At 40.6% G+C, this 25,215-nt stretch overlaps 1 long non-coding RNA gene across 2 annotated transcripts; it reads right to left on the reverse strand.

Annotated features, from left to right (window-relative positions):
• Positions 1-4,749: 4,749 nt before the first annotated feature.
• On the reverse strand, positions 4,750-24,813 carry LOC119864938. 2 transcript variants are annotated; one of them, XR_005375401.1, is made up of 4 exons: positions 24,589-24,813; positions 13,127-13,315; positions 9,432-9,518; positions 4,750-4,922 (listed from the first exon to the last, which is right to left on the reverse strand). It is a non-coding gene; the product is annotated as an uncharacterized LOC119864938 (long non-coding RNA). The 2 variants fall into 2 exon arrangements; XR_005375402.1 differs by lacking the exon at positions 24,589-24,813 and adding an exon at positions 14,279-14,352.
• Between the last annotated feature and the right edge of the window lie 402 nt (positions 24,814-25,215).

The raw sequence follows: 25,215 nt of genomic DNA on the forward strand, positions 1-25,215 counted from the left end.
GGTCCTTAAAAGTAGAAGAGGAGGGCAGCCCCGGTGGCTCAGCTGTTTAATACTGCCTTCAGCCTGGGGTGTGATCCTGGAGACCCGGGATTGAGTCCCATGTTGGGCTCCCTGCACAGAGCCTGCTTCTCCCTCTGCTTGTCTCTCTCTGTCATGAATAAATAAATAAAATTTTTTTAAAAAAAGTAGACGAGGAAAGCAGAAGGGAGTCAGAGGAGATGTGACTAAGAAGAGTAGGTGGAGAGGTGTAACTTTGCTGGCTTTAGAGATGGAAGAAGATGCCAAAAATGTAGGCAGTCTCTGGAAACTGGAAAGGCAAAGACATTGATTCACCCCCGGAGACTCCAGAAGGGAATACAGTCCTGTTGACCCCTCAATTTTATTTCAGCAAGATCCATGGCATGCTTCTAACCTGCCAAAGTATAAGAAAGATTTTTTTTATTTTACCATGTTTGTGGTCGTTTGTTACAGCAACAATAGAAGACTAATACATGGACTTACATCTGGCCGGAATTAACTCCTTTTGATGTTTTCCCATCTTAGAGTATTATTTTCCTTTCAGCTATTATGATAAGGTTTTCCATTTTAAAGGGTAGCAAAACAGACCCTTTGCTTTTCCTATTTTATAGGTACTGGCTTTTCTGTTTAGTATTTCAGGCAGTTTACCACCATAGTATCAAATCTTCCTTGATATCAATTTTGGATTAATTATAATGTGTCTATTTTCAGTGAAGCCATGATGGAACATTTTGTGATGATCTTCTTTCCTAGAAACCTGAATAATTTCATCTGATTGCCCGTGTCTTTTTTTCAAGAGCTTCAACCTCCAGAAACCACATTTTCAGACACAAAAAAGAAAGTGATTAAGTGAAAGAAAAATGATTCTGTTTTTTCTGACACAATTAGTTTTATTTCTCTGTATCGAGTCTTCTAGACATAACTTCAGGTTGTGTCAGCAAGGTCAGAAGCTTTTGCTAAACACTCCACTTAACAATCATGTATTTTCATTTAATTATACCTTAACGTAATTTTATGGTTGTCATTATATATACTAATCTTCACTTTCTCTAAACTGAAATTCTCTTTGCCTCTTTATGGGGAAAACATGGACTTTGAGCGAAATATATCTAGATTCCGGACCTGGCTCCCTCATTTACAGTCTACATAACCTTGGGCAAGTTATTTAACCTCTCTGAGCTTTCTCCAACTATAAATACAGAGGTTGTAATACTTTATACTGCCTACCTCACCTCTGCACTACTGACATTTTGTTTTTAATAATAAACTTATTTTTTACTGGTGTTCAATTTGCCAACATACAGAATAACACCCAGTGCTCAACCCGTCAAGTGCCCCCCTCAGTGCCCGTCACCCATTCACCCCCACCACCCGCCTTCTTCCCTTTCCACCATCCCTAGTTCGTTTCTTAGAGTTAGGAGTCTTTATGTTCTGTCTCCCTTTCTGATATTTCCCACACACTTCTTCTCCCTTCCCTTTTATTCCCTTTCAGTATTATTTTATTCCCCAAATGAATGAGAACATATAATGTTTGTCCTTCTCCAGTTGACTTACTTCACTCAGCATAATACCCTCCAGTTCCATCCACCTTGAAGCAAATGGTCGGTATTTGTCATTTCTAATGGTGAGTAATGTTCCATTGTATACATAAACCACATCTTCTTTATCCATTCATCTTTCGATGGACACCGAGGCTCCTTCCACAGTTTGGCTATTGTGGACATTGCTGCTAGAAACATCAGGGTGCAGGTGTCCCGGCGTTTCATTGCATCTGTATCTTTGGGGTAAATCCCCAACAGTGCAATTGCTGGGTCACAGGGCAGGTCTATTTTTAACTCTTTGAGGAACCTCCACACAGTTTTCCAGAGTGGCTGCACCATTTCACATTCCCACCAACAGTGTAAGAGGGTTCCCTCTTCTCCCATCCTCTCCAACATTTGTTGTTTCCTGCCTTGTTAATTTTCCCCATTCTCACTGGTGTGAGGTGGGATCTCATTGTGGTTTTGATTTGTATTTCCCTGATGGCAAGTGAGGCAGAGCATATTCTCATGTGCATGTTGGCCATGTCTATGTCTTCCTCTGTGAGATTTCTCTTCATGTATTTTGCCCAGTTCATGATTGGATTGTTTGTTTCTTTGGTGTTGAGTTTAATAAGTTCTTTCTAGATCTTGGAAACTAGCCCTTTATCTGATACGTCATTTGCAAATATCTTCTCCCATTCTGTAGCTTGTCTTTTAGTTTTGTTGACTGTATCCTTTGCTGTGCAAAAGCTTCTTATCTTGATGAAGTCCCAATAAATAGTTCATTTTTGCTTTTGTTTCTTTTGCCTTCATGGATGTATCTTGTAAGAAGTTACTGTGTGTGCTAAGATATTTGATCTTCATCCTGGAGATGATTGTTTTTCCAATGTGGATTAGCCTTCAATGCCAAGTGTGTTAACATTGATCAGATGCTGTTTTATCTATAGCTGTAAATTTTTGTTGTAAAATGTTTACCTTATATGCCCAAAAGCCAAGCAAAATTTTATCACCCCACAATACTTTCTAACCCTAAGGACTCTTTCTACACGGAGCTTCAAGAACAGAAACAGTTCCTTGGAATAAAATGAACCTGAATGCTCATTATACTCGCATTAGACCTAATTGCTTACCGTGAATACAGATGGGTGTTTTCAGAGTATTTCTTCCACGGCTCACTTGTAATCGTCTTTCTTTTTCCTTCTGGACCCACAGAGTTCTTGGGTCAAACCTGATGTACTAATGTGCAGTATAAATCAATGATAGCTTTTTGGTGACTCATTATTGTCTGGAAGCTCCAAAGTCAAATGAGATGATAAAAACCGCTTTAAGAAATCATGTCTAATCAATAATAATGTATTTTAAGGTTGTTTGTTGTTTTATTATATTTAGAAAAGATGTAGAATTGAGTATAGCTCAGCCAAGGATGACTAACACTTTCTCAGTTTTCATTATGAAAATTATGAGGAAAACTTACAGTTTGTACAAATGAATAGTTTCCGCTTCAAATTATTAGCTTGTCTATGCTATGAAAGGGGACTTCTTTCTGGTTTCAAAAAATATTTGCTATGGCAGTAAAAACAAATATGTATTTAGATGATTGTTGGGAATAATTTTGAGAATGTTGTTTTAATCCACTATCTGAGGTTGTGAGCTAAATTATAAATAATGCAATATAATCAACCCCACCTGTGGAATGGGTCATGTCAAACTGATTACTTTAGCTAGTCAAGCTTAGTAGCAAACCAATGTTTGCAGAAAGTTAAAGTGTCACTTATGAAACTTGGTCATAGGTAAAGGATTTCTGAAAACATTGGCCAGATAAAAGTATAGTATAGACACTAAAGTTAGTCAGATTGCTAAGCAATATTGTAATATGAATGTGACCCATTGCACAGGAATCTGAGTTTAGGTGTGGCACCACACCACACATTCCTGTGAATGCTTAACCAAATCCTTGACTTCTAGGATACTTGCTAAATGTACATGTTTGCACTTACATCCTTCATATGATGCTCCTCATCCCTGCTTACCTGCTTACCAGCGGTCCTAGGTTCAGAATCTGTCAGGAAAGTAGGAAAGCCTGCTACTTTTGTTTGTTTGTTTTTGCTTTTAATGTTAATCCTATTTTAAAGAAAAAAACAAGTTTTCCATCCATTCAGTTCATTCAAGAAATAATTACTGTGCACCCATTATTTGCAAGGCATTTGCCTAAATTCTGCAGATACAGCAGCAATGACCCAACACAAACAAAATCTGTCCTTATGAAGCTCAGGTATTAGTGTTTGGTTTATAGGAAGTTATACTTAACTCGGAAAGCTACTGTTTAGTACTAGGCATTGAGAGGCAGTTGCTAGGAGGGTCCTCATCAGGCTGGATATTCATTAGAATAAACTTCATCCATCATCTCTAAAACAAAAGTCCATTAAAAGCCCCTCTTCTAGTTCTACAAAGACTTCATCCGTATGTATTCCGGAAGTGATTATCCTGTCTATGAACTCAGCACCTTGCTCTAAGACTTCTTGTTATGTGTTTACCTCAATTTCTTAATTGACATTTTGCTATAAACTGAAACTTGAAAGAAAAAACATGGCAAGAATCATCAGGATCATCAATTTTGTTAACCTCATTAGCAGTTCAGACATAGAAGTGACAAGCCAATATAATAGTTATATTTAAGGAACACCACCTGATAAAAAAATGAGCCTCTATTACTACATAAAATCTGAAGTGAATATATGTATATATCCATGTATATATTTAAATGAGTATCATTTATATATCTTAAGTAGATATATATAATCTTAATATATATCCATATACAAAGTAATGCATATAAAATATGATCTATATCTCTTAATTGTAGATATATATACATATGTATACAGATACATACAGATACAAACCCACAGATTTTACTTAAACCTCTAGCAACCCTCCTTTTACAACCAAGACAATGAAACTGTAGCCGGAAGAGGTTAAGTAACTGCCCAAGTCATACAGCTATTTAGACCTGAATCCAAGTACTCTGTACTCCAGGGTCTGTTCTTAACAGCAACACTGTCATGCCTCTGTCTACTGACCGCAATGATTTTGGATCTTCTAACGGATTTCACCTTACAGTTTGTATTGCTCTTCCCTTTCACTATCACAAATGCAAGTGTAGATGTCTAAAAACCAGGCACTAGTAACAAAACACTCTATTCCATGGGAAATAACAAGGATTTATTAATACCAGGACACATAACTGAAAATCAGCCTAGTAATAATTCCTCAGGTAATAGTCTTATATATAAGCAGAGCTCTGAAGTGGAGTTCTTCATTTGAAGTTAGGCAATCTTGATCGAAGAATAATACACCAAGAGGCATGATACCTTATATCACAAGCTAGGAAAAATACATAATTATTGTTACTAGCATTTGGAAGGATCATCAATTGTGAGAGCTAAATGCCCCAAAAGTTAAAATTAAATTTTTTGCAACCAACATTTATTCTGAGTTGGATTAAATACCTTAAAGTCTAAGGAGTCCTGAACAGAAAACATGGAAGAAAAGTAACAAGTATGATTTTTGCTCTATGTTTAACTTCAACAACACTGCAATTTCTTCTAAAGGTGCTTAAATTTTAAATCAATTCTATCTGGGCACTGTATCTACAGATAAATATGATCTTTTAAGTTTCTCATGTTAACAAGGACATTTTTAGGTTCTGCAAAGACTCGAAAAGGTTGATAATCCATATCAATATTTCAGACATTTTGGTGTACTTAACTTTGAATATTTTATCAATATTTGACATTTCATGTTTCAACTCAGCAAAACACAACTTAGAAAAGTATGACCTGTCCTTTGTTTATTTAATGAATGTTTCTAACTGGTTAATCCTATCCTTTTGAAAAACTAATTTTCCCATACTGTTTTGAAATAGACTCCATTGACATAATGGACCTGGTTCTATTTAAGAGGGCTGGTGAAGAATTTTGGTAGACTGTTTTGGTTCTTTTTCCACTTCCATAATACACTTAAAAATCAATATACTTAGAAAGGAAGTTATAGTCATGCTACAGACTTGGAGTGATAAATAAATCATTGTATTGTAATATCTGAAAGCATTTTAATAAAATCAATTTTTGTTTATATTAAAAGGCATTAAAAACACTTTAGATTTTAAATTAATTTTAAATATACTATCTCCAATATGTTTTCCAACATTGTTTAATGGAACTAAGCTCCTTTACTGAGGGGAAATAAAAGAAACACTCTTTCCCTCCCTCCATCAAACACATGCCTCAGTTTATGCTGAAGAGAAAGATGGCTGTAAAAGATGATGTTGTTGTGTTGCCAGGTTTTTTATTTTCTTTCTATTCTTAGACTTGGTACCAGAGGAACCAACAAAAGCAGCAATTGTTTGTGTGGACTTCTATTCATTAGAATTTGTCTCATTCTGATTTTTAACATTGAGGTATGAAACCATCACAGAGGCAGTGGCTTCTAGACACTAGCAACCCAATTGTAAATTAAACTGGGATGAGTGCACCGAATTTTTCCCTTGAGACTTTTTCTCTTAATATAAAGAGAACATAAATTTAGAGACTTTTCCCCTTAATTTTAAATTCTCTTTGCAGAAATGGTCTATTTTTAGGTAGCCCTTAGAGGGAAAGAGAAAGAAAGAAAGGGTGGGAGTGAGGGACTGGTCTTTGACATACAGAAAGATTTGATTTTCGTCTTATAATGACTCCATTAGAATGCAAACATCACATGGACCAACTTTCCCATTTGGAAAAAATGAATTTTTACCATGGTTAAGGAGAGTCCAGGTTTGAAAGAAAGCTGGTTAAACTGGTTAACATCCAGTTCCATCCCAGGCAGGAATTACTTACATGACATCTCTGACAGATGGTTTCTCAACTCAGCTTGGACTATTCAAGGCAGTATTAATTATGTTTTTCATGCAAAGACTGAATGAGGGGAAAGCTGTCAACAGCTGAGCTGATAAAACCCACTCTCTGTCAGTGAAGGAAAAGGCTTTTTTCAAGGCTTTCAGGAGCTAACATATCTTGTGTATTGCACATTGCTAATGTATTGCTTAATACATTGCTTGTGTATTGGAATGAAACGTTTTATAAGACACTCTTTTCTTGTCATTAAAAAATCAGTGTTTCATTCTTTTATCATGATACGTATGGTCTTACATCTTTCCAAATGATGCCTTCATTCACTGAGTCTAAGCAGCAAGGCTTTGAGAACTTTGAGAGTAATTGACATTATTTCAAAGAAAGAGGAAAAAAGAAACATTGGCTGTAGATAGAGGAGTTGAAGGTTAAATGGTAAGGACCCTGCTTGGGTTGCTGGAGTCTCAATGTGGCTGGACCCAGGAAAAGCCTTTGGTTGCTTCTCAGGGCTACCTACAGAATGTCAACTGGGGGACTTTCCTGATAGTTTCCTCTGGCAGGCCTAACAGCTGCATTAAGAAAGGAATTGAGAGGCCACAGGTGTCACAGAAGCAAGTAGCTAGCCAGGAAGGATGAAAGATGCCAATCAGAAGAAGAGAATTATATATTAAAGGGAAAGCTAGCTCCACTTTTGATGGGATTCCAACAGACAGTTATATCTGAGATACTTTATTAACATATTATTAAGATCCATGATGAAAATAAGACTTGTTTCACAGGATCTCAGATTCAGAACTTTAAATATTTGAAAGGTAGTTGTTGTTGGAGAAAAATGGTATTGAGAAGAATATGCAGAAAGTTTACATCATCTCATTTTGATTACCCACTAACTTTTAGATACTAAAGCAAAATTAAATATGCTGTTGTACATTTCTGAGGGAGAACTATTTTAGTCTTAACCTTTTATTAGAAACAATGAATGGACAGGAAGATAAATAAATAAGAAAATTCCCTGGAGTACATCAGAGCAAGTACTCAGATCCTAAGTACTCAAAAGCAAATATTTAACAAAATTTATCATTGTTCTTACTTGTAATGAGGATATTTTCAACAAACAAAACAGAACAAAAGAATAATAAAGGCATTAATAGGAGATATAATGAAAAGGATAGTATTCAGTAGCTTTAGAGAGCCCATGGATTATCTTTCTATGTAAAATAATTCAGATTACCAATGTTTTTCTAGGTCTTTATATCATGTAAGATTTGAATTAAAAGAAAATGTTGAGTTCATGAAATACTGTACACCCTTAGTTTGGTGAGGTATCAAAATGTGTACTTTATTATGTTAACATTTATTCAGCAAATTTTCTGAGGGTTTTTTTTTTTTGCATGTGTAATGATGTGATTGGACATACTATAAAAGTTTTAATAATGTGCTTTTAAAGTCTCTACAAATGTACAAGTAAACAGTCCACAACTTACTAAAACCTAAAATTATGGTATTTCAGGGGCACCCGGCTGGCTTAGTTGGTAGAGCATGTGACTCTTGATCTGGGGTTGTAAGTTCGAGCCCCACATTGGGTGTAGAGATTAATTTAAAAAAAATTAAATCTTAGGGAAATAAAAATAAATAAAACCATGGAGTTTCAGAATTTGAGGAGAGAACTAAAGGTCATCTAATTTAACTTCCAGACAGTAGAATAATTCTTTCTAGATCCTCTTTTACAGGTGTCGTCCACTCTCTTCTTGATCACATCCAATGAGATTATGATACTTACTCAGCTCTCGCAGGCCAAGAGAGCTGAGTCAGTATCATTTCTTTGTTCTATTGTTTTAGTTGCTAGAAAGTTCTTAACAGTAAGAGATATCTGTAATTTTCACACTTTTCCCAAGTTTTCACCCATAGAAAGAGGACCAAAGGTTTGAAGAAAGTTTCCAAGTGTGTCTTAATTGTTTTACTCCAGGTGAAATATCCAAGATCTTTCAGCAATAGATAATAAAGTGTACAATTAGAAAATTATTATCGGGATCCCTGGGTGGCGCAGCGGTTTGGTGCCTGCCTTTGGCCCAGGGCGTGATCCTGGAGACCCGGGATCGAATCCCACATCGGGCTCCCGGTGCATGGAGCCTGCTTCTCCCTCTGCCTGTGTCTCTGCCTCTCTCTCTCTCTCTCTCTCTGTGACTATCATAAATAAATAAATAAAAAATTAAAAAAAAAAAAAAGAAAATTATTATCTACTTCAATCAGGGCACTTTATTTCTGCAAATGGGAACAACATTAAGAACTATTAGCTTTTTTAGCAGCTCTGACCACTTAATTGTTTCTTTTCTTTTTTTTAAGGAGATTTATTTATTTGAGAGAGGGAGCAAGCTTGGGGGTAGGGGAGGGGCAAAGGGAGAGGAAGAGAGAGTCCTAAGAAGACTCTGCACTGAGCATGGAGCCAGGCTTGTGATCTCAAGATTCTGAGATCACCACCTGAACTGAAACCAAGAGTCTGACTGATGTTCAACTGACTGTGCATCCCAGGTTAACCCCACTTCAATTGTTTCAATTGAACTTTTATTTCTCCAAACACCCCAAGTCTCTTGTAAACTGCTGTTAAGCCCATGATCACTTTGTGTATATGCACATTTGTATAAAAATAATTGGCATGGATCTGTGCTATTCCCATACTCCATGAATTGGCTTGAAGGTGAATGATGGAGAAATGAAGGCAAGTTGAGTGAAGAACAGAGAATCGACCATTGAATTCACTCTTCATTTCCTTCATTCCTCTGATTTTCCTACTCTCATTTTGAGAATGAGCATTTGTCATTCTTATGTTTTCTCCACAGTTAGGAAAGAACCTAGCACAGAGCCGTACTCAAATTTTGTTGTTGATGATGAACTTATCTGAGCTTTCATGTCAGACAATTCAATAGTGGAAGCAGGAATTAGGAATGTGCCACATGGCTACATGGCCACACAGGACATTAATTTATGGAACATACACGAGACTCACCACGTGCCTAGAATTAGGTGGAATTTGCTTAATCTCTCCTCTCCTTCCCTCATCTGTTCAGCAACTTCTTTTGTCAGGTGCAGAACTCTATAAGAGATTTTAGCTACATTATAGATTAAAATTTGTAAGCTATTTATAGACCCTAAGTACCCTTTGAAATGTTATTTTGGAAATATGAATTTTAAAAAACCGACGTGCACATGAACTAGTTGGTGGTATAAGTATTACTACATGACACTTCCCTAAAGACTGTCTTGCTCAGTTTGCAGCTTACTGATACCTGTCTTGATTTTTGTTGGTTTTTTTGCTGATGACTTTCTGGATTTTGGCAATTTTTGAATAAAAAAGAAAAACAAAATTCAAACTTAGTTATATTTAGAAAATTGCTGCTAGTGACAGGTGGTAAACATTTATGTTTATTATCTATGTATCTGATCACTTCTTGGTATATTTCCAACTCCAAATATTATTGACAGATTGTATTAGTCAGGATTCTTCAGAGAAACAGAACCAATAGGAGATATATATGTATAGGTAGACAGATATTGTGATAGATAGATACAGAGATAGATAGAGATATACAAAGAGAGAGGCTTATTATAAGGAATTGGCTCATACAATTATGGAAGCTGACAAGTCCTGAGACCTGTGGGGTGAGTCTACAAGCTGGAGACCCAGCAGGGCCAATGGTGCAAGTTCTAGTCTGAGCCCAAAGACCTAAGAACCATGAGAAACAATAGTGCACCTTCAATTCAAGACTGGCAGGCTCAAGATAGGAAGAGCTGATGCTTCAATTGGAGTCTGAAGGCAAGAAAATACCAATGTCCCAGCTAGAAGGCAATAAGGCAGGAATAATTTCCTTTTATTCAGAGATGGTCAGTCTTTTTGTTCTATTCAGGACTTCAGCGATTGCATGAGGCCCACCCACATTAGGAAGGACAATCTGTTTTACCTCATCTATTGATTTAAATATTAAACTCGGGGCACTTGGGTGGCTCAGTCACTGAGCATCTGCTCAGATCATGATCCCGGGATCCTGGAATCGAGTTCTGCATCAGGCTCCCTGCAGGGGGGAGCTTCTCCCTCTGTGTATGTCTTTGTCTCTCTGTGAGTCTCTCAGGAATAAAATGAAATCTTTAAATATATATGTTTATATACTATATGTCAGCCAGAAATATCTTCACTGAAATATTCAGAACATTTGATGAAATATTCAGGCATCCTTGCCTCCGTCCAGTTAAGACATAAAATTTACCATCATACAGAGCAAAGCAATTGAACCAAAGGATTAAAAATGAGCATAAGGAAAATTGAGGAGGGATAATTCACTCACCTGTTCAACAAATATTTAAATGTGTATTGTGTGTTGAAAGCCAAAGGAGACATAGATAATTCTTCTTCTCATGGAGCAAAGATACAGATTTTAAAACAAAATTTTATGTCAGAGAAAGATGCTATTGGAGGAGAAATAACAGACTGCCACCTAGACTGAAGAACATGGTGGCAAAACTCTACAAAGAGGGTCCAGGATGCTAAAGGTCCTGGCAAGAGTGAGTATTAGACACTGAGTAACTCAAAGCCCATGGAGTATAGATTAAGAGAGTAGTATAGCAGGGTGAGTGAGAGCTGAGCTAGAAAGGTAGGCAAAAGGCAGGTCCTGAAGCCTTCCTGGCACATTAGAGTAGGAGAACCATTTCCTAAGGGTGTTGACAAGTTACTTAGAGAGTTCAAACAGACAAAGGACTGATCCTCTTTGCATTTTTGAAAGGAAACCGAGAGAGGACAAGATGAGAAATAGAAAAAGCCAGCTATGGGGCTATTATACAAAAAAGTGAGAGGGGCACCTGGGTGGCTCAGTGGTTGAGCATCTGCCTTTGGCTCAGGTTGTGATCCCGGGGTCCCTGGATCAAGTCCCACATCGGGTTTGCTGCAGGGAGCCTCTTTCACCCTCTGCCTGTGTCTGTGCCTCTCTCTGTATGTCTCTCATGATGAATGAATGAATGAATGAATGAACAAAAAATAAATAAATCTTTAAAAAAAGTGAGAGATGGATGCTGGGCTGGGCCAGGATTGATGGTGGAGATGGACTAGCATAATACATCTGAGAGACACGTAAGAGACCCAGCAGATGGTGTGTGGTGATTAGATGGTTGTGCAAGGAGAAGGAGAGAAGCAGATGCAGTTGGCTGAGAAGTGACTGTAGACTCAGAGCCTTGAGGACCTCCCAAAGCAAGTGATAAGAGGAAGTCTGCAAGAGATGCAGGGATAAATGGTCAGATAAGCAGGTGGTCCAGAGAATGTGGTTTGGAAGACAACAGAAGAGAGAGAAGGAGGATGTGTTCAGTATCATTAGATTGAGCTTGAAATTAAAGCAAATTAAGAACAGAATCAATGACCATTGTATTCCAAGATATTCAGGAAGAGGAAGTGTAGGCAGGGATCTGAGATGTGAAACTGAAATATACTGAGGGTTGCAACCTGGGAAAATGATGATGGTGGTATATGTGACTGGTCTGAAAAGTGGCTGTGGGGGCACCTGGGTGGCTCTGTCCACTAAGCCTCTGGCTCCTGGTTTCGGCTCAAGTCATGATCTCCTGGTAGGGGAGGGTGGGGAGATTGAGCCCCATGTGGAGCATCACATAGGACTCTCTGCTGAGTGGAAGTCTGTCCCACTCCCCTGTCCTCTGTCCCTTCTTCCCTACCCCACCCCATCCACATGTCTTTCTCTCTCTCTCAAATAAATAAATCTTTAAAAAAATGTAAAAGCAGAGGGAAAGGACTGGCCTGTAGGCAAAGAGAGGTAAAGGGTCAAGGGAGAATTTTTTATCTTCTAAATCGGGAGATTTGTTCATATATAAATGTTGCTGGGAAGGAGCCAGTATAGAGGTTGAAGGTACAAAAGGAAGGAGATATTAGATCTCTGGTTAAAGTAGGTTTAAGAATAATTGATAACTATGAGTGATGAGAGCTCACTATTTGTTTTCTAAGCATGACATGTATCAGTTTAATTCCCACAGCAACCTCCTCATAGGTACTATAATTATCTCCATTTTTACACATGCTGTTATTGGCACATGGGGTAGTTAACCACCTTGCCTGAGGTCACGAGAGGTAGAGCCAGGACTTGGGCCCAGGCAGTCTGGATCCCAAGCTGCATTCTCTGAACACCTACATAGTCAAATGGAGGAAAAACGTAAAGGGGCAGATAGAAAGGGAAGAAGAACCTGGGATTGGCTCTACACTGAATGTCCATGCTGCCCATATACAATCTAATAAACTAGCCAGAGAATGCATCTGAAACCAGTTCTACTCAAAGAGAATTCAGATGCTTATCTGTTGACTAACTTTTGTATTTTGGATTCAATTATAGATTTGTTTATTCAGTAAAGACTTTTTGAGCACCTACTATTTAATAGGCACTGAAAATGCTCTGGGATTAAAAAATGAGCAAATCTAGGAATGCCTGGGTGACTAGGTCAGTTAAACATCTCCCTCTGGTTCAGACACGATCCCTGGGTCCTGGGATCGAGCCCTGAGTCCATTGGACTCTCGGTGTCTCCCTCTCCCTCTGAACTTCCCCCCTTTCTTTGCTCTTCCTTGCTCTCTCTCAAATGAATGTATAGAAAAAATCTTTTAAAAAATATGAGCAAGTCTAACATGGACCCTACCCTTGATACCCTAACTTATTGTATTACTCAGCTCAGGCTGCAGACTGGTGCTGTGAGCAGCAGAAACTTATTTTCTCTGTTCTGGAGGCTAGAAGTCCAGGATCAAGGTCCAGCAGGATGGGTTTCGCGTGAGAGTGCTCTTCCCGGCTTGCTGACGGCTGTCTTCTCACTTGTCCTCATATGGCAGAGAAAGAGCAAGGTCTCTGGTGTCTCTTCCTATAAGGACCAATCCTATCAAGATCAGAGTCTTACCCTTATGATCACATTTAAACATTACCTCCAATAAGGCCCTGTCTCCAGATATAGTGACATTGAGGGTTAGGGCTTCAACATATTCATTAGGGAGGGGAGGAGGGGAGATAAAATTCAGTTCATAGTATATATTCTTAGCCAAAGGAAAGAATATCTTTTTTAAATCCAGAAAATTGTATATTACTTTGGAGGCTGTATGCAAATCAGACAATTTAGACGCAATATCAGAAGGAAAGGCAGTCTCCTAGGAAACTCTTGGCAGTTTAAATGTTTCGTAGGTTCCTTCTTCAATTAAAGCAGAGTACAGTAAAGGGACATATCCCTTGAGTCACCCCATGTAGTAGAAGTCATCTGCCTTCCCAAAACACTAGAGGTAGACTGAGTGAAAACTTTTTGTTGGAGCAACTGGGTGAAATCCTGGAGCATAAATAAATCCCAGATTTTAAACTTCACCACACAAATCACATTTTGGGGGATAATATGTTTAATTTCATGGTAAGAAATTCTGTCGAGGGTCAACTTGCTGCCCCCAAGTAGTTGAAGTAGGTCAATGGAAACTTCTCAAAAATGGTAAAGGTCAGTGAATGGCCTTTCTACAAAAATAATTTCTTTTCCAATACTAGACTTTCTTGAATAGGCTCATTCACTAAATCAGATAAATGTTGATAAATAATTTGATAGTCAGCTTTACACCAGGATGAACCAATAGAACACTTGTTTTGTTTTGTGCTTTGGCCTTTTATAAAACACAGTTGGGAAAAGGTTGCCCTAAATGGATCAACTAACATTCAGCCTATGCCATGACTCACTCTGATCTTCTTACTGTTGGAAACTCTACAACAAAAGCACTCTTTTTGCCCAGGATTTAAATGTGTTAAAAAAGTTTCTCAAATTTAAGAGTAGTTGAGATTCCTCCTTTTTACATACCTTACATGCAGCCAGGAACCCAGAATCTCCTCTGAAATTGTCATTTACGTTAATTTCTTTCCATTCCCTCAGCCTCCAGAGCAAACAGAAATCAACTGTAAGGGTCTCATACATTACTACCCTCACCCCAATTTCTGTACAGTTCCATGTCTAAACTAATCTTAGAAGAGAGTGTCAGGAGCTCCATCTTCTACTGTATACCTAACACCTGTAGTGACTTTAGCAAAGCAACATCATCCATCATATTAAACAGTTTATTTTTTATGTTATTGCTTTATATTAATATATAGATGCATTTCAGTTTTATCTTCACGAAGAGCCATGAATACAAGGTTTCATCCCCATTTTTTTAATTCATTATTTAATATCCCTGATAATTTTTTCTCCCTCAAGGACATTTCTGTAAGTTTCTTTCATGCAAGTGCCAGAAACATACTTTCTGTAATTTCCAGTTTTCATATACTGTTTTGTAGAAGAGCTTGGTACTTCAAAAGGAGGCATTTTTTTAAAGGTTTTTATTTATTTATTCATAAGAAACATACAGAGAGAGAGGCAGAGACATGGGCAAAGGGAGAAATAGGCTCCCTGCGGGGAGTTTGATGTGGGACTCCAACCCTGGACCCTGGGATCACGACCTGAGCCAAAGGCAGATATATGCTCAAACACTGAGCCACCCAGGTGCCCTGAAATAACAGAATTTAAAGACTGGTGCTGGCAAGTTCCAGGACTTGGAGTAAGCAAATAAGCAGAAGCCACACTTCCAAGCAAGGTACACTGTCTGCTTTTCATCCTCTGTTATCATCCCTCAGGCTGCCACAGGCTACGTTTTGGAATGTGCATTTTTAGTAGAAGTAAGACAGCCCTCCTAATTGCAGCTTGCAAGAAAGCACTAGGACCAGAACTATGTTAAGGACACTTTCCCAGGAGGGCACAGATGTTCTGGGTGAAGCTCAGGTCTAATAGTTATGAATCCTTCAGTGGATCCATATTTTTTTATTCCAGAAAGTGTGTGTATGATCTGACTCTGAGCCTATGTACAGACGTACATGGGAGATCTAACAAGGGAAAGTCCTGTTACCTGACCTATTTCCACATTGTCTAAACCAAAAGTGAAAAATCCATTTAGCCATAGGCTATAGAAATACAAATAAGAAAGATTTACAAGTAGAATATCTCTGACTAGATTTATGATTGTAAAAAAAACACTGTTTTTCTCCTTGTTTTTCTTATCTGAGAGTTGAAAGATATCCACTTTAAAACAAATACAGCATCATAGAAACATAACTTATTATATTACCTAATAAATAATAAATGGAAACATAATACTTATAATATATATTAATAACTTTTTTTTATTTCTAATTTATTTTTTATTGGTGTTCAATTTACTAACATACAGAATAACCCCCAGTGCCCGTCACCCATTCACTCCCACCCCCCGCCATCCTCCCCTTCTACCACCCCTAGTTCGTTTCCCAGAGTTAGCAATCTTTACATTCTGTCTCCCTTTCTGATATTTCCCACACATTTCTTCTCCCTTCCCTTATATTCTCTTTCACTATTATTTATATTCCCCAAATGAATGAGAACTTACAATGTTTGTCCTTCTCCGACTGACTTACTTCCCTCAGCATAATACCCTCCAGTTCCATCCACGTTGAAGCAAATGGTGGGTATTTGTCATTTCTAATAGCTGAGAAATATTCCATTGTATACATAAACCACATCTTCTTCATCCATTCATCTTTCGTTGGACACCGAGGCTCCTTCCACAGTTTGGCTATCCTGGCCATTGCTGCTATAAACATCGGGGTGCAGGTGTCCCGGCGTTTCATTGCATTTGTATCTTTGGGGTAAATCCCCAACAGTGCAATTGCTGGGTCATAGGGCAGGTATATTATTAACTCTTTGAGGAACCTCCACACAGTTTTCCAGAGTGGCTGCACCAGTTCACATTCCCACCAACAGTGTATGAGGGTTCCCTTTTCTCCGCATCCTCTCCAACATTTGTTGTTTCCTGCCTTGTTAATTTTCCCCATTCTCACTGGTGTGAGGTGGTATCTCATTGTGGTTTTGATTTGTATTTCCCTGATGGCAAGTGATGCAGAGCATTTTCTCATGTGCGTGTTGGCCATGTCTATGTCTTCCTCTGTGAGATTTCTGTTCATGTCTTTTGCCCATTTCATGATTGGATTGTTTGTCTCTTTGCTGTTGAGTTTAATAAGTTCTTTATAGATCTTGGAAACTAGCCCTTTATCTGATAGCTCATTTGCAAATATTTTCTCCCATTCTGTAGGTTGTCTTTGAGTTTTGTTGACTGTATCCTTTGCTGTGCAAAAGCTTCTTATCTTGATGAAGTCCCAATAGTTCATTTTTGCTTTTGTTTCTTTTGCCTTCGTGGATGTATCTTGCAAGAAGTTACTATGGCCGAGTTCAAAAAGGGTGTTGCCTGTGTTCTTCTCTAGGATTTTGATGGAATCTTGACTCACATTTAGATCTTTCATCCATTTTGAGTTTATCTTTGTGTATGGTGAAAGAGAGTGGTCTAGTTTCATTCTTCTGCATGTGGATGTCCAATTTTCCCAGCACCATTTATTGAAGAGACTGTCTTTCTTCCAATGGATAGTCTTTCCTCCTTTATCGAATATTAGTTGCCCATAAAGTTCAGGGTCCACTTCTGGATTCTCTATTCTGTTCCACTGATCTATGTGTCTGTTTTTGTGCCAGTACCACACTGTCTTGATGACCACAGCTTTGTAGTACAACCTGAAATCTGGCATTGTGATGCCCCCAGAAATGTTTTTCTTTTTTAAAATTCCCCTGGCTATTCGGGGGTCTTTTCTGATTCCACACAAATCTTAAAATAATTTGTTCTAACTCTCTGAAGAAAGTCCATGGTATTTTGATAGGGATTGCATTAAACGTGTATATTGCCCTGGGTAACACTGACATTTTCACAATATTAATTCTGCCAATCCATGAGCACGGAATATTTTTCCATCTCTTTGTGTCTTCCTCAATTTCTTTCAGAAGTGTTCTATAGTTTTGAGGGTATAGATCCTTTACATCTTTGGTTAGGTTTATTCCTAGGTATCTTATGCTTTTGGGTGCAATTATAAATGGGATTGACTCCTTAATTTCTCTTTCTTCAGTCTCATTGTTAGTGTATAGAAATGCCACTGACTTCTGGGCATTGATTTTGTATCCTGCCATGCTACCGAATTGCTGTATGAGTTCTAGCAATCTTGGAGTGGAGGCTTTTGGGTTTTCTAGGTAGAGTATCATGTCATCGGCGAAGAGGGAGAGTTTGACTTCTTCTTTGCCAATTTGAATGCCTTTAATTTCTTTTTGTTGTCTGATTGCTGAGGCTAGCACTTCCAGTACTATGTTGAACAGCAGTGGTGAGAGTGGACATCCCTGTCTTGTTCCTGATCTTAGGGGAAAGGCTCCCAGTGCTTCCCCATTGAGAATGATATTTGCTGTGGGCTTTTCATAGATGGCTTTTAAGATGTCGAGGCATGTTCCCTCTATCCCTACTCTCTGAAGAGTTTTGATCAGGAATGGATGCTGTATTTTGTCAAATGCTTTCTCTGCATCCAATGAGAGGATCATATGGTTCTTGGTTTTTCTCTTGCTGATATGATGAATCACATTGATTGTTTTACGGGTGTTGAACCAGCCTTGTGTCCCAGGCATAAATCCTACTTGGTCATGGTGAATAATTTTCTTAAAGTACTGTTGGATCCTATTGGCTAGTATCTTGTTGAGAATTTTTGCATCCATGTTCATCAGGAATATTGGTCTGTAATTCTCCTTTTTGGTGGGGTCTTTGTCTGGTTTTGGAATTAAGGTGATGCTGGCTTCATAGAACGAATTTGGAAGTACTCCATCTCTTTCTATCTTTCCAAACAGCTTTAGGAGTATAGGTATGGTTTCTTCTTTAAACGTTTGATAAAATTCCCCTGGGAAGCCATCTGGCCCTGGACTCTTGTGTCTTGGGAGGTTTTTGATGACTGCTTCAATTTCCTCCCTGGTTATTGGCCTGTTCAGGTTTTCTATTTCCTCCTGTTCCAGTTTTGGTAGTTTGTGGCTTTCGAGGAATGCGTCCATTTCTTCTAGATTGCCTAATTTATTGGCGTATAGCTGTTCATAATAGGTTTTTAAAATCGTTTGTATTTCCTTGGTGTTGGTAGTGATCTCTCCTTTCTCATTCATGATTTTATTAATTTGAGTCTTCTCTCTCTTCTTTTTAATAAGGCTGGCTAATGGTTTATCTATCTTATTAATTCTTTCAAAGAACCAACTCCTGGTTCTGTTGATCTGTTCCACAGTTCTTCTGGTCTTGATTTCATTGAGTTCTGCTTGAATCTTTATTAACTCCCTTCTTCTCTTGGGTGTAGGATCTATTTGCTGTTTTCTCTCGAGCTCCTTTAGGTGTAAGGTTAGCTTTTGTATTTGAGTTCTTTCCAGTTTTTGAATGGATGCTTGTATTGTGATGTATTTCCCCCTTAGGACTGCTTTTGCTGCATCCCAAAGATTTTGAACGGTTGTATCTTCATTCTCATTAGTTTCCATGAATCTTTTTAATTCTTCCTTAATTTCCTGGTTGACCCTTTCATCTTTTAGCAGGATGGTCCTTAACCTTCACGTTTTTGAGGTCCTCCCAAACTTCTTGTTGTGATTTAGTTCTAATTTCAAGGCATTGTGGTCTGAGAATATGCAGGGGACAATCCCAATCTTTTGGTATCGGTTCAGACCCGTTTTGTGACCCAATATGTGGTCTTTCTGGAGAAAGTTCCATGTGCGCTTGAGAAGAATGTGTATTCAGTTGAGTTTGGATGTAAAGTTCTGTAGATATCTGTGAAATCCATCTGGTCCAGTGTATCAGTTAAAGCTCTCGTTTCTTTGGAGATGTTGTGCTTAGAAGACCTATTGAGTATAGAAAGAGCTAGATGGAAGTCACCAAGTATAAGTGTATTATTATCTAAGTATTTCTTCACTTTGGTTAATAATTGATTTATATATTTGGCAGCTCCCACATTCGGGGCATATATATTGAGGATTGTTAAGTCCTCTTGTTGAATAGATCCTTTAAGTATGATATAGTGTCCCTCTTCATCTCTCACTACAGTCTTTGGGGTAAATTTTAGTTTATCTGATATAAGGATGGCTACCCCTGCTTTCTTTTGAGGACCATTCGAATGGTAAATGGTTCTCCAACCTTTTATTTTCAGGCTGTAGGTTTCCTTCTGTCTAAAATGAGTCTCTTGTAGACAGCAAATAGATGGGTCCTGCTTTTTTATCCAGTCTGAAACCCTGTGCCTTTTGATGGGGTCATTAAGCCTGTTCACATTCAGAGTTACTATTGAGAGATATGAGTTTAGTGTCATCATGATATCTATTCAGTCCTTGGTTTTGTGGACTGTTCCACTGAACTTCTTCTTAAAGGGGAATTTTAAGAGTCCCCCTTAAAATTTCTTGCAGAGCTGGTTTGGAGGTCACATATTCTTTTAGTTGCTGCCTGTCTTGGAAGCTCTTTATCTCTCCTTCCATTTTGAATGAGAGCCTTGCTGGATAAAGGATTCTTGGTTGCATGTTCTTCTCATTTAGGACCCTGAATATATCCTGCCAGCCCTTTCTGGCCTGCCAGATCTCTGTGGAGAGGTCAGCTGTTACCCTAATACTCCTACCCATAAAAGTCAGGGATTTCTTGTCTCTTGCTGCTTTAAGGATCTTCTCTTTATCTTTGGAATTTGCAAGCTTCACAATTAAATGTCGAGGTGTTGAACGGTTTTTATTGATTTTAGGGGGGGATCTCTCTATTTCCTGGATCTGAATGCCTGTTTCCCTTACCAGATTAGGAAAGTTTTCAGCTAGAATTTTTTCAAATACATATTCTGGCCCTCTGTCCCTTTCGGCGCCCTCGGGAACCCCAATTAAACGTAGGTTTTTCTTTCTCAGGCTGTCGTTTATTTCCCTTAATCTATCTTCATGGTCTTTTAATTGTTTGTCTCTTTTTTCCTCAGTTTCCCTCTTTGCTATCAACTTGTCTTCTATGTCACTCACTCGTTCTTCCACCTCGTTCACCCTCGTCGTTAGGACTTCTAGTTTGGATTGCATCTCATTCAATTGATTTTTACTTTCTGCCTTATTGGATCTAAATTCTGCAGTCATGAAGTCTCTTGAGTCCTGTATGCTTTTTTCTAGAGCCACCAGTAGCTGTATAATAGTGCTTCTGAATTGGCTTTCTGACATTGAATTGTAATCCAGATTTTGTAACTCTGTGGGAGAGAGGACTGTTTCTGTTTCTTTCTTTTGAGGTGATGTTTTCCTTCTAGTCATTTTGCTCAGTGCAGAGTGGCCAAAAGCAAGTTGTATTGGGAAAAAGAGAAAAAGAGAGGAGAGAAAGAAGGAAAGAAAAGAGAAAGACAAAAAAAAAAGGGAAAAAAAAAACGAAAAAAAAAAAGAAGAAGAAACAGAGAAAGAAAAAAAAGGAGAAAAAAAGGGGGTGGGGGAAGGAAACAAATCAAAAAGCAAAACAAAACAAAACAAAAAGAACCACGGGGGAGTATCTTCTGATTCTGTGTACTTTAAGTCCCTTGGCTTCTCCTGGAAGTTGTCAGTCTAGCTGGTGTTCTGGGGGAGGGGCCTGTTGTACTGATTTTCAGGTGTTAGCTGTTGGGGGAGCTGCTGTGCCCCTGCCTGGTGCAGGGCTCAGTGGGGGTTGTTTACCCCATGAGGCTGCAGGAGGAACAGCCCCAGTGGCGGGGCCAGCTCTGGAAACCTGGATTCAGCTCCGGCAGGAACTCCGTCTGCAGGGCCTGGAGGCTCCGGGGCGGGCCGCTGATCTGCTCAGCTGGGGCAGGAGCTTCCTTGCTGTCCTGGGCCCTCCCGGCCTCTGCCTGTCCCGGGGGAGGCCGGATCCTGGGCTGTGTCCCGGTGCTCTGTGCTCCGGAGCCTGTGCTGTTGGATTCGCGCTCCCGCCCCGCAGCCCCCTCCGCGGAGCCGCCGCCCGAGCCCCTCCGAGCTGCTCCTGGAACCGCGCAGCCCCCTCTGCACGGAGCCTCTTCCTCTGCCTGAGCCCCTCCGAGCTGCTCCCGCCCCGCAGCCCCCTCCGCGGAGCCGCCCCCGAGCCCCCCGAGCTGCTCCCGCCCCGCAGCCCCCTCCGCGGAGCCGCCCCCGAGCCCCCCGAGCTGCTCCGGGTCCCGCCGTGCGCGCTGCAGCCCTTAGGGAGCTCGGGGCGCTCTCCCGGGGCGCAGGTGTCTGTCAGTGTCCCCGGGAGCCCGAGGGCATCCCCGCCCTCCTGGGTCCTGCTCCACCTCCCCGCGAGCCCCTTTCCCCCGGGGAGGTCGGTGCAGCTCCTGCTCCTCCGGGACGGGGCTCTCCTGTCCTGGGGACACTCGCCCCGGCCCCTCCCCCTTGGAGGCCTTTTGTGTCTTTATTTCTTTTTCCCCATCTTCCTACCTTGATAGATGCGCGAACTCTTCTCACTGTAGCATTCCAGCTGGTCTCTCTTTAAATCTCAGGCCGAATTGATAGATTTTCAGTTTAATTTGAAGGTTTTCTAGGTAATTTGGTGGAGACAGGTGATTTGGAGACCCTACTCTTCCGCCATCTTGCTCCTCCCCCCTATTAATAACTTTCTTGTATTACTCTGGGGCTTCTTTTGATTACCTTGCATAGCATATTAACTGATTTATACAGTTGAACTAATTTACATGTTTTAGAAGACGAGCATATCTTAAAGTAATATGCTTAAAGTTTTCAAACAGAAATTTGCAGTCTTTCATCTTTTAAAGTCTCCTTGCTCTCTTTTTTGAATGTATTTATCATTCAGTGGCCTATAAGAAATGGTTACATTAGCACATTATATAGCATGTTTTAAAAATCTGTCGTTATAAATTTGTGGAGTATGGATACGGTTTAACTTAAGGAATATTAATTTGGAATAAAATTGATTTGTGTATTTTTATCATTCAATGTAGTCTAAGAGCAAGACACTTTAATACTCAGAGTTACTATTGAAAGATATATATTTACTGTCAGCATACCTATTCAGTCCCTGTTTTTGTGGATTGTTCCCTTGAACTTCCTCTATTACAGCATCCCCCTTAGTATTTCTTGCACAGCTGGCTTTGTGGTCACATATTCTTTCAGTTTCTGCCTATCTTGGAAGCTCTTTATCTCTCCTATTCTAAATGAGAGCCTTGTTGGATACAGTATTCTTGGCTGCATGTTCTTCTCATTTAGGACACTGAATATATCCTGCCAGCCCTTTCTGGCCTTCCAGGTCTCTGTGGAGGGTTCTCCTGTTATGCTAATACTTCTCCCCACAAAATTTAGAGATTACTTGTCTTTTGCTGCTTTAAGGAAATTCTCTTTATCTTTCGAATTTGCAAGTTTCCCTATTAAATGCCAGGTGTAGAGCAGTTTTTATTGATATTGGGGTGGGAACTATCTATTTACTAGGTCTGAATGCCTGTTTCCCTCCCAAATTTAGAGAAGTATTCAGCTATGATTTGTTCAAATACGTATTCTAGGCCTCTGTCCGTTTTTGAGACACTCAGTAACACCAGTTAAACGTAGATTTTCCTTTCTGAGGCTACTATTTTTTCCAGTAAACTATCCTGTTGACCTTTTAGTGGTTTTCTCGTTTTTCCCTCAGTTCCCCTCCGTGCCATCAACTTGTCTTCTATGTCACTCACTCGTTTAATTGATTTTTAATTTTGGCCTGATTAGATCTAAATTCTGCAGTCATGAAGTCTCTGGAATCATTCACGGTTTTTTTGAGAGCCACCAGTAGCTTTATAATTGTGCTTCAGAATTGGCTTTCTGACATTGAATTGTAATTCAAATTCTGTAACTCTGTGGGAGAGAGAGCTGTTTCTGATTCTTATTTGAGGTGATTTTTTCCTTCTAGTCATTATACTCAGTGCAAATTGGCCAAAAACAAGTTGTATTGGGAAAATGAGAAAAATAAGAGAAAGAAGAAAAGAAAAAGAAAGAAGAAAAAAGAGTAAAAAGAAAAAAAGAAAAGAAGGAAAAAAGAGAATAAAATAAAATAAAAAGGGGGGGGGTACGCAAACCAAAATCAAAAGACAAAAAACAAGGGGGAGTATCCTCTCATTTTCTATACTGTAAATCCCTCGGCTTCCCCTGGAACTTTCCAGTGCTTCTTGGTCAATAATTTGTTTTTCCCCCTGTCCGTCTAGCTGGTCTTCTGTGGAAGAGGCCTGTTGTGCTGATTTTCCGGTGTTAGCACTTGGGGGAGCTGCTCAGCCCCCTCCCTGGTGCAGGGCTCAGTGAAAGGTTTTTAACCTCTTTTTTTTTTTAATAAATTTTTATTTATTTATGATAGTCACACAGAGAGAGAGAGAGAGTGGCAGAGACACAGGCAGAGGGAGAAGCAGGCTCCATGCTGGGAGCCTGAGGTGGGATTCGATCCCGGGTCTCCAGGATCGCGCCCTGGGCCAAAGACAGGCGCCAAACCGCTGCGCCACTCAGGGATCCCAGTTTTTAACCTCTTTATCCCTCGAGGCCACTGTGGGCCTCAGGGGGGGTTGTTTATCCTGTGAGGCCCCAGGAGGAACAACAACAGTAGAGGCGGCCAGCTCTGGAGCCCTGGAGTAAGCTCCCGCAGTAGCTATGGAGCTTGCAGTCTGCAGAAGCCTGGATGCTCTGGGGGCAGGGGCCGCTGATCTGCCCAGCTTGGGGCAACCCGGCGGCAAGAGTGTCCTTGCTGTCCTGAGCCTTCCTGACTTCTGCCTGTCGAGGGGGAGGCGCTGGATCTTGGGCTGTGTCCCTGGAGCACTGTGCTCCCAGGCCTGAGCTGTTGGAATCGTGCTCTAGGCCTCCCAGCCCCCTCCATGTGGAGCCTCTGCCCCAGCGCATTCTGAGCAGGTCCCAGGGCGGCGCAGCCCCCTGTGTGGAGCCCCTGCCTGAGCCGTTTCCGATCTGCACCCAGGCCCGTGCAGCTCCCTCCCAGTGGAGCCGCTGCCTGAGCCGCCTCAAGCTTCTCCAGAGCCCTGCCATATGCACGCTGCAGCCCTTTAGGGAGCTCAGCGCGATGTGGGGCCCGCTCTCGCTGGGGCGCTGGTGCTCTGTTACTGTCCCAGGTAGGTTGAGCGCATCCTGGCGCCTCCTGGGATCCTGCTCAACTCCCGGGAAAATTGGTGAAACCCCTGCTTCTCTACGACGGGGCTTTCGTGTCCTGGGGACACTCGACGTGGCCTTAGCCCGGGTCCTCACGGGGCCCCTCCCACTTGGATGCCTTTTGTTTCATTATTTCTTCCCCAACCCCGTCTTCTTACCGTGATAGAAGAGTGAACTCTTCTCACTGTAGCATTCCAGCTGTTCTTTCTTTAAATCTCAGGCCGAATTTGTAGGTTTTCAGGATGATTTGAAAGTTATTTAGGTAATTTAGTGGGGACAGGTGACTTGGGGACCCTACAGTTCCACCATCTTTCCCCCTCCTACTCTGTTTTCCGTTTAAAATTGTTTCTAGGCAACGGTATCGGGGGTCAATGAGAAAGCCGTCTGACATCGCCCACCTGAGCTACATGGTGATTGGCCACCTGATCCAGTCCACCCCGAGAGCCTCCGTAATTGGCCAAGGCATGGCGTGACATCACAGAAGGGCGCTCTGATGCACTTGGGCTGATATAAAAGCATGAAAACCACTCAGGAGCTGCTCCAGGGGCCGCACAGCCTCCTCCCCATGGAGCTTCTGCCAGAGCCACTCCTGAGATGCTCCTGGGGCCGAGAAGACCCTCCGTGCAGCGCTGCCGCCTAAGATGCCTCCGAGGTGTTCCCGTGGCCAAGCAGTCCCCTCCCCTCGGAGCCTCCGCCCGAGCTGCCTCCATGCTGCGCCCGGGACCACTGAGGGGGGGGGGCACTCCAGCCATTTTCGGAGCTCTGTCCTTGGTCCTTGGCACGCT

This window comes from Canis lupus, chromosome 21 (genome assembly GCF_011100685.1).
Source record: "Canis lupus familiaris isolate Mischka breed German Shepherd chromosome 21, alternate assembly UU_Cfam_GSD_1.0, whole genome shotgun sequence".
In the NCBI taxonomy this organism is placed as follows: Eukaryota; Metazoa; Chordata; class Mammalia; order Carnivora; family Canidae; genus Canis; species Canis lupus.